The sequence below is a fragment of the Schistocerca gregaria genome, chromosome 4 (genome assembly GCF_023897955.1).
Source record: "Schistocerca gregaria isolate iqSchGreg1 chromosome 4, iqSchGreg1.2, whole genome shotgun sequence".
NCBI lineage: Eukaryota > Metazoa > Arthropoda > Insecta > Orthoptera > Acrididae > Schistocerca > Schistocerca gregaria.
In genome coordinates this window covers 92,603,706-92,616,913 of record NC_064923.1, presented here as the reverse complement: position 1 = coordinate 92,616,913, position 13,208 = coordinate 92,603,706, and the positions used below count along the sequence as shown (strand labels likewise).

The 13,208-nt window shown below is 45.2% G+C and overlaps 1 protein-coding gene and 1 non-coding gene across 15 annotated transcripts in view; both read left to right on the top strand.

The window, feature by feature from the left end:
• LOC126365747 (adipokinetic hormone/corazonin-related peptide receptor variant I-like) overlaps positions 1 to 13,208 on the top strand; it is a 1,043,803-nt gene that overhangs the window by 850,089 nt on the left and 180,506 nt on the right. The window lies entirely within an intron of this gene.
• Trnan-auu (transfer RNA asparagine (anticodon AUU)) lies at positions 3,822 to 3,894 on the top strand. The gene has a single exon. It is a non-coding gene; the product is annotated as a tRNA-Asn (tRNA).

Here is a 13,208-nt window from a genome sequence, read left to right as displayed (position 1 = left end):
CTTTACTGAAGTACTATCTAAGAGAAGCTGCATAAATACTCGGTCAGAATCTTGATAAGATTTCAACATGGTTCAGAGTTTGGCAACTTGCTGTAAATGTTCATAAATCTAAAATTGTGCACTTAGCAAAACGAAAAAGAGTAGATCCTATGACTATAGTATCAAAGAGTCACCATTGGAATCGGCCAACACATACCTAAGTGTTACACTTTGTATGGATATGAAATGGAACGATAACATAGGTTCAGTTGTGGGTAAATCAGGTGGTAATCTTCGGTTTATTGGTGGAATACTGGGGAAGTGCAATCAGTCTACTGAAGAGACTGGTAACAAATTACTCGTGAGACACATCCTAGAATACTGCTAAAGTGTGTGGCATCCAACCCAGATAGGTCTAACAGGGGATGTTGAACGCATACAGAGGAGGACAGCACGAATGCTCACAGGTTTGTTTCATCCAGGGGAGAGTGTCACAGAGATACTGAAGCAACTGAACTGAAAGACTCTTGGAAGCGGACATAAACTATCCCGAGAAAGTCTACTGAAGTTTCAAAAACCGGCTTTAAATGATTACTGTAGGTATGTACTACAACCCCCTACGTATCACTCACACAGGGACCGTGAGGATAAGATTATAATAATCACTGCACCTAAGGCAGTCGCTGTGTATATGGTCTATTGTATACTGAATGGAAATTGACACTCATCATTTCACTGAGGTAGTTAAAAATTTGATGCGTAACACCACCAACTTCAGTATCATAAGGACCATATTGAGCAAGCAGTAAAGGAAACAAAAGAAAAATTTAGAGTAGGAATTAAAATCCATGGAGAAGAAATAAAAACTTTGAGGTTCGCCGATGACATTGTAATTCTGTCAGAGACAGCAAAGGACTTGGAAGAGCAGTTGAACGGAATGGCCAGTGTCTTTAAAGGATGATGGAATGTAGTCGAATTAAGTTGGGTGATGCTGAGGGAATTACATTAGGAAATGAGACACTTAAAGTAGTAAAGGGTTTTTGCTATTTGGCGAGCAAAATAACTGATGATGGTCGAAGTAGAGAGGATATAAAATGTAGACTGGCAATGGCAAGGAAAGCGTTTCTGAAGAAGAGAAATTTGTTAACATCGAGTATTGATTTAAGTGTCAGGAAGTCAATTCTGAAAGTACATGTATGGAGTGTAGCCATGTATGGAAGTGAAACATGGACGATAAATAGTTTGGACAAGAAGAGAATAGAAGCTTTCAAAATGTGGTGCTACAGAAGAATGCTGAAGATTAGATGGGTAGATCACATATCTAATGAGGAGGTATTGAATAGAATTGGAGAGAAGAGGAGTTTGTGGCACAACTTGACAAGAAGAAGGGACCGGTTGGTGGGACATGTTCTGAGGCATCAAGCTATCATCAATTTAATATTGGAGGGCAACGTGGAGGGTACAGATAGCAGAGGGAGACCAAGAGATGAATACACTAAGCAGATTCTGAAGGATGTAGGTTGCAGTAGGTACTGGGAGATGAAGAATCTTGCACAGGATAGAGTAGCATGGAGAGCTGCATCAAACCAGTCTCAGGACTGAAGACCACAACAACAAGGACCTCGTGTTCCTTTTTTTTCTCATTGGTTTGGCATGCAGGACCTTCATGCATTTGACGTTATTCATCAACTGCAACCAAGTCTCTCGCAGCCACAGGTCACGCACACCGTACGCCAGGTTCCATGGATTGGCTCAGAGCTTGCTTGCCCTATGGATCCAGAAATTTTGGGACGATCGCAGACCTGCACACAATTTTGGAATGGAAACCGGGTTGAGCATATCAAGTTTCTTTTCGACTGCAATCAGAGGCAATACTATTATCCTCCGCACCAATTAATGTTTCTTTAGTGTACTTTTCTTCACGTGGTTAACGAACGTTAACCACAATTTTACTCTCCAAGAGGGCAGCTCTCCTGACCTTTCTCTTCTGACTTGCTTCAAGGACACTGTTCGAGACACTTCGGGTTTAAGTAATGACACTTTCTTCTTATTATATAGAATACCTCTCTCTCTTGAAATCATTATGTTGGACTATTTTATTTCAGGTGAATTTACGACGGCAAATACGTTGTAACCAATCGTCTGAGGGCGAACACGTAAACAACCGGCGGTGCAAGAGACCAATATAAAGAAAGGCGTTCCCCCTGCCAGGAGGAGATGATTATGTACATCTCACAAACATCTTGCACCTTCACCACAGCAAGTGTCAACGACTAACCACTCCAGCCACATGGTGACACCACTAGAGGATGAAATTTGGCAATGGATGTGCAACAATGTACGGTAACGTGCTAACTTCAACACGCGCTAGAGCAGTACGGTTGATCTGACCAAAAACGTCACTCAGACTTATTTTCTGAGAAATTTTATCATTTTATAAATAGTCAACTTTCTCGAAAATTGTCGTTTCCGAATTATAAGCGAAAAACCCGGAAAAGTCCTATTTTTGCGCTTTTCCCATTTTTGATAGACTTTCATGGTCGAAATTTTAGTGGGGCTTTGAAGACTCGGCTTCAGCACCCTCGAAAACATATAGAAAACTTGTCAAAAAAGTCTACAAAGTTTCTGGAGTGTCATCTTTTTCAGTGTCATTTCCTAGAAGACTGCTGAGATGTGTACGGAGGAATAGATGTGGAACTGTTGAGCGTTTGACCTCCCAGATGAACATTGTCAACTCAACGACTTTTCGGCCAACGTTGCTGCACATGGTTACTGCTGACTGTTGTTCATCACCGACGAAGGCTGGAATTTACACCTGAATACCACAACTTGACGTCAACTGAAAGGCGACAGGTGGCCTTTTCGGATGAATCATGTTTTATGCTCCATCGGAAAGATGGCTGTTGGCGCGTACGGTGTGAAATGTGTGATAGCAAACACCCTGTAACAACCGTCGGAAAGGTCCACGCCAGAGGAGGGAACGCTGTGGTCTGGGGAATATTTTCGTGGCATTCCTTTCGTGATCTCCTCTTTCCCGCAGGCACAATGGATTAACACATGTATGCATCTATCCTTAGGCACCATGCCCGCCACTACATGCAGTTTGTATTTCCTCGGTACGATAGCGTCTGCTAGCAGGAAGTGCAACGTTCTCACAGCTCGCAGTGTACGTGCGCGGTTCGGACAGCACCAGGATGAGTTTATCGTACTCTTCGGGCCACCAAACGCCTCAGGTTTAAACGCGATCGTGAATCTGTGAGACCACCTCGATCAGGTTGTCGGCGCCAAGGAGCCTAATTCGAGAAACCTACGACAGCCGGCCACGGTACTGGAGTCGGTAAGGCTCGGCTCCAGCATTTCCATCGGTACCTTCCAGAACCTCACTGACTCTCTTCAAGTGGTTTAAATGGCTCTGAGCAGTATGGGACTTGACATCTGAGGTCATCAGTCCCCTAGAACTTGGAACTACTTAAACCTAACTAACGTAAGGACATCACACACATCCATGCCCGAGGCAGGATTCGAACCTTCGACCGTAGCGGTCGCGCGGTTTCAGACTGAAGCGCGTAGAACCGCTCGGGCGCACAGGCCGGCACTGACTCTCTTCCTGCACGTCTCACAGAGGTCCGCGCTGCGAAAGTTGGCTATTCAGGCTTTTGACAGTTGGTCACGTTAATGTGACAGGACAATGTAGAACGTTTGCCTTTTACAAAGTTATGTAAATTGAAGGGGTATCACTGCTGTCAAAATGGACAGGGGCTGCGGATAGCTGGCTCTCGGTAGGAGTGTGGATCGGCCGTGAGGCGTACCGAGATACTCCGTGTAGATGCAATAACGGTGTGTTCCGGACGGCGCAGTGGTTAACGCACCTGCCTATTAAGCAGGAAATCCCGGGTTCGAATCCCGGTCCGGTATACATTTTCGCTCGCCGTAGCTGATTCCGTTTAACTGTCCCGCTGCAGATGACAGCCTTCAATTAACATATAGTGATTCACAGTTGCGGGATCTGCGTGGTGTCTGTTCTGCCAAAGGCACGTATACCACGCATTCAATTAATTTTACAAAGTTGTTGAGGCTGTTAAAGTGTTGCATGTCATCTTTCGTCTCTGAATCTTCGGCACCTCTCAGCAATGGAGGGTAAATACTTGACCATGCCAGTCACGTCAGAAAAATCATCAAATAAACATCGGCCGAACGTCCCTAGGCGAAAGACTACTAAAAAAGACCCGGTATTGTGTTTCTCCTGATGTATCAGATTGTATCTTCGACTACATCTCTGCCTGTACCTCCGAGTACCGCAAATGAGTCGGAACTACGTGAAAAATATAGGGAAAAAACACGCTTGTGATTCCAGATGCAGAACTCAGTGTCATCTTCGCTAACGACGCGAACGTTCGCTCCGTGCCAAACGCCGGACTCGGAACGGAGCAGGGAAAGGGCTGCGTTAATTACAGATGGCGAGAGACGCTTCCAAGGGCAGGGGCGCGCGCACACACACACACACACACACACGCACGCACACACACACACACGCACACACACATGGCCCGTTGACTCCGCCTTCCACCGTCACCGACCAGCCAAACCCACACCCACCACGAGGACAGCTACAGGCCGCTGCTTAAAGGAATGAGTCTGGCAGGAACGCGGCAACGAGTCGGGCGTTCGCTGTGATGTGTGTTGGAGCAAAATGCTATTCTTCATTTTGAATGCATACTTATTCTCTGTGTTGGCTCGTACACGACAGTGTATGGTACCAACATGTACCAAAAAGCCGTCCACGAAGATGCGAGTTTTTCAGCCGGTCCTATACCGGAGTCTGTTCATCACAGAGATAAGGGCTCAAGAGTTTTGAATAGCACTCGCCCTAGCGACCATTTCAATACCTATCGGAAGAACGGTCATACTGTAGTCGTCCCACAGTACAGGGTCAAATTGTAAACATTACACACATCCTCCAGCTCAGACAGTTTACGCAGACTGGCTGGTTCTTTTGCATTACGTGTGTTCTATGATGTATCTTAGGTGTCTGATAAAAGCTACATTTGTTCGTGGGCGATTCACATCTACTTCTACAAAGATACTCCGCAACCACCGTACGGTGCATGGTGGAGGGTACGCTGCACCACTACTTCTCATTTCCTTCCCTGTTCCACTTGCAAATAGAGCGAGGGAAAAACGACTGTCTATATGCCTCAGCACGAGCCCAAATTTTTTTCATATCTTACCTTCATGGTCGTTACGCAGTAGAATCGTTCGCCAGTCAGATTAAAATGCCGATTCTCTAATTTTCTCAGTAGTGTTTGTCGACTTCCCGAAGCATCTCTGTAACACATACGTGTTGTTCGAGCCTCCCGCTAACAAATCCAGCAGCCATCTCATGAACTGCTTCTATGTCTTCCTTCAATCCGACCTGGTACGGATCCCAAACACTCGAGCAGTACTCAAGACTAGGTCTCACCAACGCTCTATATCCTTCACAAGTGAAGCGCTCTTTCCTAAAATTCTCCCAATAAGCCTAAGTCGTTCTATTCGCCTTCCCTACCACAGTTCTGACATGCTCGTTCCACCTCATATTGCTTTGCAACGTTATGCCCAGATATGTAAACGACTTGAACGTCTAAATCAGGTCATTAGTATTACTATATCCGAACATTACAGGTTTGCTTTCCTATTCATCCGCATTACATTTTCCCACATTCAGCGCTAGATATCATTCATCACACCAATTGGACATTTTGTCACCCAACTTCGGCACCTTCGTGTACACCACGGCATCATCAGCAAAGAACCGCTGATTGCTGCCCACCCTGTCAGCCAAATCATTTATGTGTACAGAGAACAACAGCTGTCCTATCACACTTCTCTGGGGCACTCCTGATGATACCGTTGTCTCTCTCTGATGAACACTCGTCGTCGGGAACAAGAAGTCTTTGAGCCACTCACATATCTGTGAACTTATTCCATACTCTCGTACCTTCGTTAACAGCCTGCAGTTGGACACAGTGTGTAATGCTTTCCGGAAATCTAGAAATATGGACTCTGCCTTTTTCCGTTCGCCCATAGTTCTCAGTATATCATGTGAGAAAAGAGCAAGCTGAGTCTCGCACGAGCGATGCTTTCCAAAACCTTTCTGATTCTTTGACATAAGCATCTCAGTCTCAAGGAAGTTTATTATATTCGAACTGAGAATATTGTGGTTCCGTTCTTTCACATTTCTCATATACTTGAGTCAGATGCACCTTATTCCTGACAAAAATTTTTCGGTACCAAAAGTACCAGTTGCGAGGATGACCGCTTCTGTGATTTCTGTTCACGGTGAATCGTCAGAACGTTAGCATGTGTTTTTAAGATGATGTCCTCGCGGAACCTAGACACATTTTTCGGTATTATTATCCGTTATCGTGATCCAGAAGTTCACAATTACCATACTTACGCAGGTAAAATATGCACAGAATATCCGGTCTGAGGCCTAACAGTAGTTTTGACTGACGTAGTCAGCATGTGTCGAGGGTTTTAGGCTCACTGCAAGCGTTATGAGGACACCACATTATGTTTTAAGTCAGTCAGTATTTTTTCACCAATAAAACTTTGTAATGCACTGTGTCTGTATAATAAGCATTTTACTCTTATATAGATTTGCCCAATGTGAAAAAATAGGCTAAAACGGGTCTTAACAAACCTGAAAAGAATTTAAAATTACTGCCAAAAATTACATGGAACTGGAAAGACTGCAAATTCAGTAAAATGTTTCTGATAATATTTTTACTCTTTTAATACAAATCAAAAGCTGAACGTTTTCAATGGTTTGCGTTCGATTAGCAAAGCATTCAGAGAAAATGTAAAACAAACGACTTTTTGTTGACCTTGTATGATGTGCACTTATTTGTTACCTACAGAGGGTGTTTGGAAAGTGATGGCCAATAATTCACACATGCAGAGAACGGGCCAAAAGTAGGTAAAAGCTCCAGTAGAGTCCACAAACCAACATTTGTAGAGATACATCAGATTTTCTGTTGCGGTTCATCAGTGTCTAGGAACATATGGCATCTATAAACGTTAAATTAGGTGTTCGAAATGTTGTTCAGGTGTCTGAATGCAACATTTAACTCGTCTCTGAAATGAGTTGCGAATCCTCTCAGGCAGTCATCAGGAATTCTGTAAATGCTGGAATACTGCTTCAATCCGCAAGCGCAATTCCTTAAGAGATTTGACGTCGGTAGCTCATGCATCGAAGCTGTTTACAAGAATAATATACAGAAGAATAGAAAAGAAAATTGAGAATGTGCTACGTGACGATCAGTTTGCCTTTAGGAAAAGTAAAGGCACGAGAGAGGCAATTCTGACGTTACGGCTAATAATGGAAGCAAGGTTAAAGAAAAATCAAGACACGTTCATAGGATTTGTCGACCTGGAAAAAGCGTTCGACAATATAAAATGGTGCAAGCTGTTCGACATTCTGAAAAAAGTAGGGGTAAGCTATAGGGAGAGACGGGTCATATACAATATGTACAACAACCAAGAGGGAATAATAAGAGTGGACGATCAAGAACGAAGTGCTCGTATTAAGAAGGGAGTAAGACAAGGCTGTAGCCTTTCGCCCCTACTCTTCAATCTGTACATCGAAGAAGCAATGATGGAAATACAAGAAAGGTTCAGGAGTGGAATTAAAATACAAGGTGAAAGGATATCAATGATACGATTCGCTGATGACATTGCTATCCTGAGTGAAAGTGGAGAAGAATTAAATGATCTGCTGAACGGAATGAACAGTCTAATGAGTACACAGTATGGTTTGAGAGTAAATCGGAGAAAGACGAAGGTAATGAGAAGTAGTAGAAATGAGAACTGCGAGAAACTTAAAATCAGGATTGATGGTCACGAAGTCAATGAAGTTAAGGAATTCTGCTACCTAGGCAGTAAAATAACCAATGGCGAACGGAGCAAGGAGGACATCAAAAGCAGACTCGCTATGGCAAAAAAGGCATTTCTGGCCAAGAGAAGTCTACTAATATCAAATACCGGCCTTAATTTGAGGAAGAAATTTCTGAGGATGTGCGTCTGGAGTACAGCAGTGAAACATGGACTGTGGGAAAACCGGAACAGAAGAGAATCGAATCATTTGAGATGTGGTGCTATAGACAAATGTTGAAAATTAGGTGGACTGATAAGGTAAGGAATGAGGAGGTTCTACGCAGAATCGGAGAGGAAAGGAATATGAGGAAAACACTGATAAGGAGAAGGGACAGGATGACATGACATCTGGTAAGACATGAGGGAATGACTTCCATGGTACTAGAGGGAGCTGTAGAGGGCAAAACTGTAGAGGAAGACAGAGACTGGAATACGTCAAGCAAATAATTGAGGACGTAGGTTGCAAATGCTACTCTGAGATGAAGAGGTTAGCACAGGAAAGGAATTCGTGGTGGGCCGCATCAAACCAGTCAGTAGACTAATGATTTAAAAAAAAGCTTAGACCAGGCTTTTGACATGGCCGCACACACAGAAATCCATGGGATTTAAATCTGGAGGCCTTGGAGGCCACGGCACAGTCTCTCCTCTACATGTCCAATGTTGACCATACGTTCGCGTTAGAAGCCGGCGCACTCGTAAATGAAAATGTTCTGGACCACCTCATTCATGTACCACACGTTCAGACGTTGGTTCAGTGAGACAGCATCATGTACATCTGGAAGTACAGGCCGCAGAAACCGCTTGTACTGCAATCTGGTTAGTCTCTGTGGTAGGAAGTGTAGTCCAATTATGCGGTCTACGAGAAGTCCTGCTCAGACGTTCAGCAAATAACACTATTGATGTCGTTATACTTGTGTTATATTAGGACTGACATCGGCCCAGATGTGGCAGTTATGGTAGATGAAAATACCGTCACTGGTAAATCCAGCCTCATCCGTGAACACAATACTGCTTATAAACAGGGGATTCAGGGTAAACTGTTGCTGCACCCACTGGCAGAAATTCTCTCTAGGAGGGAAGTCTGCATTGTTGAATTCTTGCACTCGCTGGAGATGATATGGATAGCGTACTTGCCGATGTAAAATCTGCCACACACTTGGGAAGCAATTATTCTTTTTGAAGTACTCGGACGTTCGTGTACAGTGCGTAACACCCTTTCGCCTACGTCGGGTGTTATGTATCTGGGTCGACCTTTCCGTACATCGTGTGCGGAACCCCCAGTTTCTCTAAGATACTGATGTAGCCGGCTAAATGTACACCTGTCGGCCGGCCTGCGGAGAGGAGACCCTTCATCATACAGTGGAGCAGCCTCAAGGGCAGTGCCATTCGGCACAGTGCACGGAGGGGGAAAGACAAGAAATTGCGCATGCGTAAACAAACACACAGTCGATCTCAAATCTTGAGATATCAACGTAAATACCGCGGTATCCAGGGACGTATACAGTTGGTTCCCAACCCGAATTAATGCGGCTGATTTGTGGACCCATGTTTATCTCAGCTTTTTTGTACTTTTCGCCTGTACTCTGCATGTGTGAATTATTGACCATCACTTCTGAAACACCGTGTACGTGCCAAACTATATAAATGTGCTAAAGTATTTAAAAGGTCACTCACCTATATAATCCGTTTCATATCAGCAGCACACCCTGCGGTAGCAGGGAAAAGAAGGGAACCAGGGGAAAAATGCTCCTGTCGGAACACAAAAAGGCAAAAAGTTCCTTGAAGAAAAGTGGGGAACCAGCTGCCTCAAGACGTATTCCGCCTTCCACACCAATACCCTTGGCATGCAGACATATTCGCACTTTCTTGTGTTGAAAAGAGTAGCAGAGAGAGTGACGGTGGAAGAGAGATGTGAAGGAGCCAGTAGGAGGGGAGAGAGAGGAGACAGAGATGGTGGAAGAGAGACAGTGGCAATGAAAAAGAAAAGAGGTGAATGAAGGTAATAGCGGTGGGAGGCAAAGAGAGTGGTAGCAAAAGAGATGGATTTAGATAAAAGTAGTGGGAGCAAAAGAGAGAGGAAGTAGTTGAAATGGAAAAGAGAGTTGAGTCGAGGCCAGACATAGGCTTTGGGGCGGTCTGGACCCCCTCCTAGACCAGCGAATTTTATCATTTAGGTGTAGGGAAAGGCGCATTTTGGACTGGGATGCTGGGGAAAAATAAGTTGGACGCCAGTATCTATGGGCTGCCGAGGTATCGTGAGACGGTGGCAGTGGGAAAGAAATGAAAAAGGAGACAATGCAAGCGAGGGGGAGGCAGTGGCAGTGGCAGTGGGAGAAAAAGGATACGGTGGGAGAGATACAGATAGTGACAGAATAAATTGGCAACACTAGGAAATAGTTAATGTAGAGTAATTAAATTTCGGGAATACATTTGCCTATGTAATATATTTAAGTGATTAATATTACAAGATCGCAGGTTAATTAATGTAAGTGCCAGATAAGCCTTTGCAATTGTGAAATACTGGTACGTTAATAAGCAGTGCAACGGCAAAATGTTCAATGCAAGCAAGCAAAAGTGCATGCATTGTGTTATAAGTGTACCGAATGTCATTTTGTGGGACGGAGTTCCATGCCTGTTGCACTTGATCGGTCAATATAGCGACGGTTAATGCTGTAGTTGCCGTCCGATGGTATCCCATAGGTGTATGATTGGAGACAGATCTGTTGCTGGAGCAGGCATAGGTAACTTGACGACACTCTATAGAGCATGTTAGCTTAAAATAGCGGTATGTGGGCGAGCGTTATACTGTTGGAAAACACTCCTTGGAATGTTTTTATTAATGGCAGCACAGCAGATCAAATCACCAGACTGAGGGGCAAATTTGCAGCCAGGGTGTTGGGATAACCAGGAGAATGCTTATAAAAAAAAAAAACACGCCCCACTCCGAAAGTCCAGGTATAGGTCGAGTGTGTATAAACGCAGACAGGTTGGTTGCAGGCTGTCAAGAGGCCTTCTTCTGACCACGCATTGCCCTCACTGGCACCGAGCAGAAACAGCGTTCAGCAGAAAACACAACAAACCTGTTCCCTGCCCTCCACTGAGCTCTCTCTTGACACCACTGAAGTCGCAAATTGCGACGGTTTGTGGTCATGGAATGCACGCTACAGGGCGTCTGGCTCGGAGTTGTCGTTGAAGAAACCGTCTTGTAACATACAATGAAGGCTTTCACGACCGGATGGTACTGTTGTTGGTAATTCTTCCGGTTTATATGGCCGTGGTCCATGGAATTCTTCTATTCCTAACGTTTTGTCCAATACTACGTTGGACATCTTCAGAGGTATGGACTCAGCAGGACCAGCCATATCTCTGAAGATGTCCAACGTAGTATTGGACGAAACGTTAGGAACAGAAGAATTCCATGTACCACGGCCATATAACCCGGAAGAATTATCTACGATTTGTAACAGTTCGTTGTGTCACTGGGTGCCAATTGCTGCTCAGATTGGTCCTGCAGATGCACGTCTGTGAGCCCGAGTCATTCACCGAACATGATGGTCTTCCCTCTCGGTAGTGCCACGTGGCCGTCCAGAAATCGGTCGATATATTCTCTTGATCACCGCTGCCAGCAGCCATGCACAGCGTTCACTTTCCTGCCAAGTCCAAATGGTCCAAATGGCTCTGAGCACTATGGGACTTAACTGCTGAGGTCATCAGTCTCCTAGAACTTAGAACTACTTAAACCTAACTAACATAAGGACTTCACACACATCCATGCCCGAGACAGGATTCGAACCTGCGACCGTAGCGGTCGCGCGGTTCCAGACTGTGGCGCCTAGAACAGTTCGGCCACTCCGGCCGGCTCCTGCCAAGTCTTTCGGTAGTATCACACAAGGAACGCTAGCCCACTCTCATGCGACTGCCGCGAACTTTGATAACATCACATTTTCACCCAACTCCTTCTTGGTGTTCCGTTTTTTTTTCCGTCAATGTATATGCACAGTGGCAGTGAGAAGGAGATGCTGAAAATTAATTCTTGACTACAGAGACTGCGAAAAAGGATTTAGAATATGTATGAAAAGAGCGCGAATGTGCTCGCACGCCAAGATTTTTGGTAAGGAAGGTGGAATAAGTCTTGAAGCAGCAGGTTGCTTATTTAACAGTCTTTTTAAGGGGAACACTTCGGACCTGCCGACAGAGTACAATGCTGATGCAAGAACAAGTGTCTCGGAGCACATCGTTGGGCCACTTTGTTGACCGAGCGAGGCGGTGCAGTGGTTAGCACACTGGACGAGCATCCAGAAGGACGACGGTTCAATCCCGCGTCAGGCTGTCCTGATTTAGGTTTTCCGTAATTTCCCTAAATTTCTTCAGGCAAATGCCGGGATGGCTCCTTTGAAAGGGCACCACCGACTTCTTTCCCCATCCTTCCCTACCCCGATGGGGCCGATGAACTCGCTATTTGGTCCTTTCCCCCAACTCAACCACCAAACCACATTGTTGTACACGGGGAAACGCAGCAGACCCCTAAGTGTTCCCTTGTTGACACAGTGTCTTCAACAATTACGATTTCAGTAGACACGGGATCATCGACATCGGACCATGGGCCTTTGAAAACGTGTTGCCTTGTCCAGTGAATCACGTTTTTCGTTAGAACAGATTGATGGACGTATCATACGCCGTCATCCAGGCGATCGACTAATCGAAACATGCACCGTGCCACAGACGCAGTTGACAGTTGCTATGGTGGACATTCTTCTGTGCTTGCATGGAACCGAAGGTTCCGCGAAGCTATTGACTCAGCTCTGTCCTAAAAGGCCTCGGAAGCTCCAGCGTTGCCATCCTTACCCATAGAAGTCACTGGATGTGGCTATGGAGAGACACATGGTAAGCACATAGTCAGCTTTGGTGACCGGAACCGCCACTTCTCAATCAACGTCCTCCTCAGCTGGCATCACAAACGCTGAATGCACACCGCTCGCAACAGCCCTCACAGACGTGGACTGTCAGCCATCCAAGTACTAGCCGACATCATTTCTAACGGGAATCGGTGTTTCCACTGTTGCAAGGCCATTGGCCGAAGCTGTGGAGTAAGTGAACGTTACTGTGGATATGAACGCTTGGTCTTCATTCTTTTGCAGATGTCCGAAAGAACAGACACCACACACAATCTGCAGCTGTGATACATACAGTACTATGTAAACTGAACTGCGTCATCTAGCTACAGTGTCTGGCGCAAATGCGTGGACTATTTCGGCATGCTTCCCATCCGAACCACCTGCCCTCAGTCCTTGTTCACGTCCTCCACTTTCCCACAC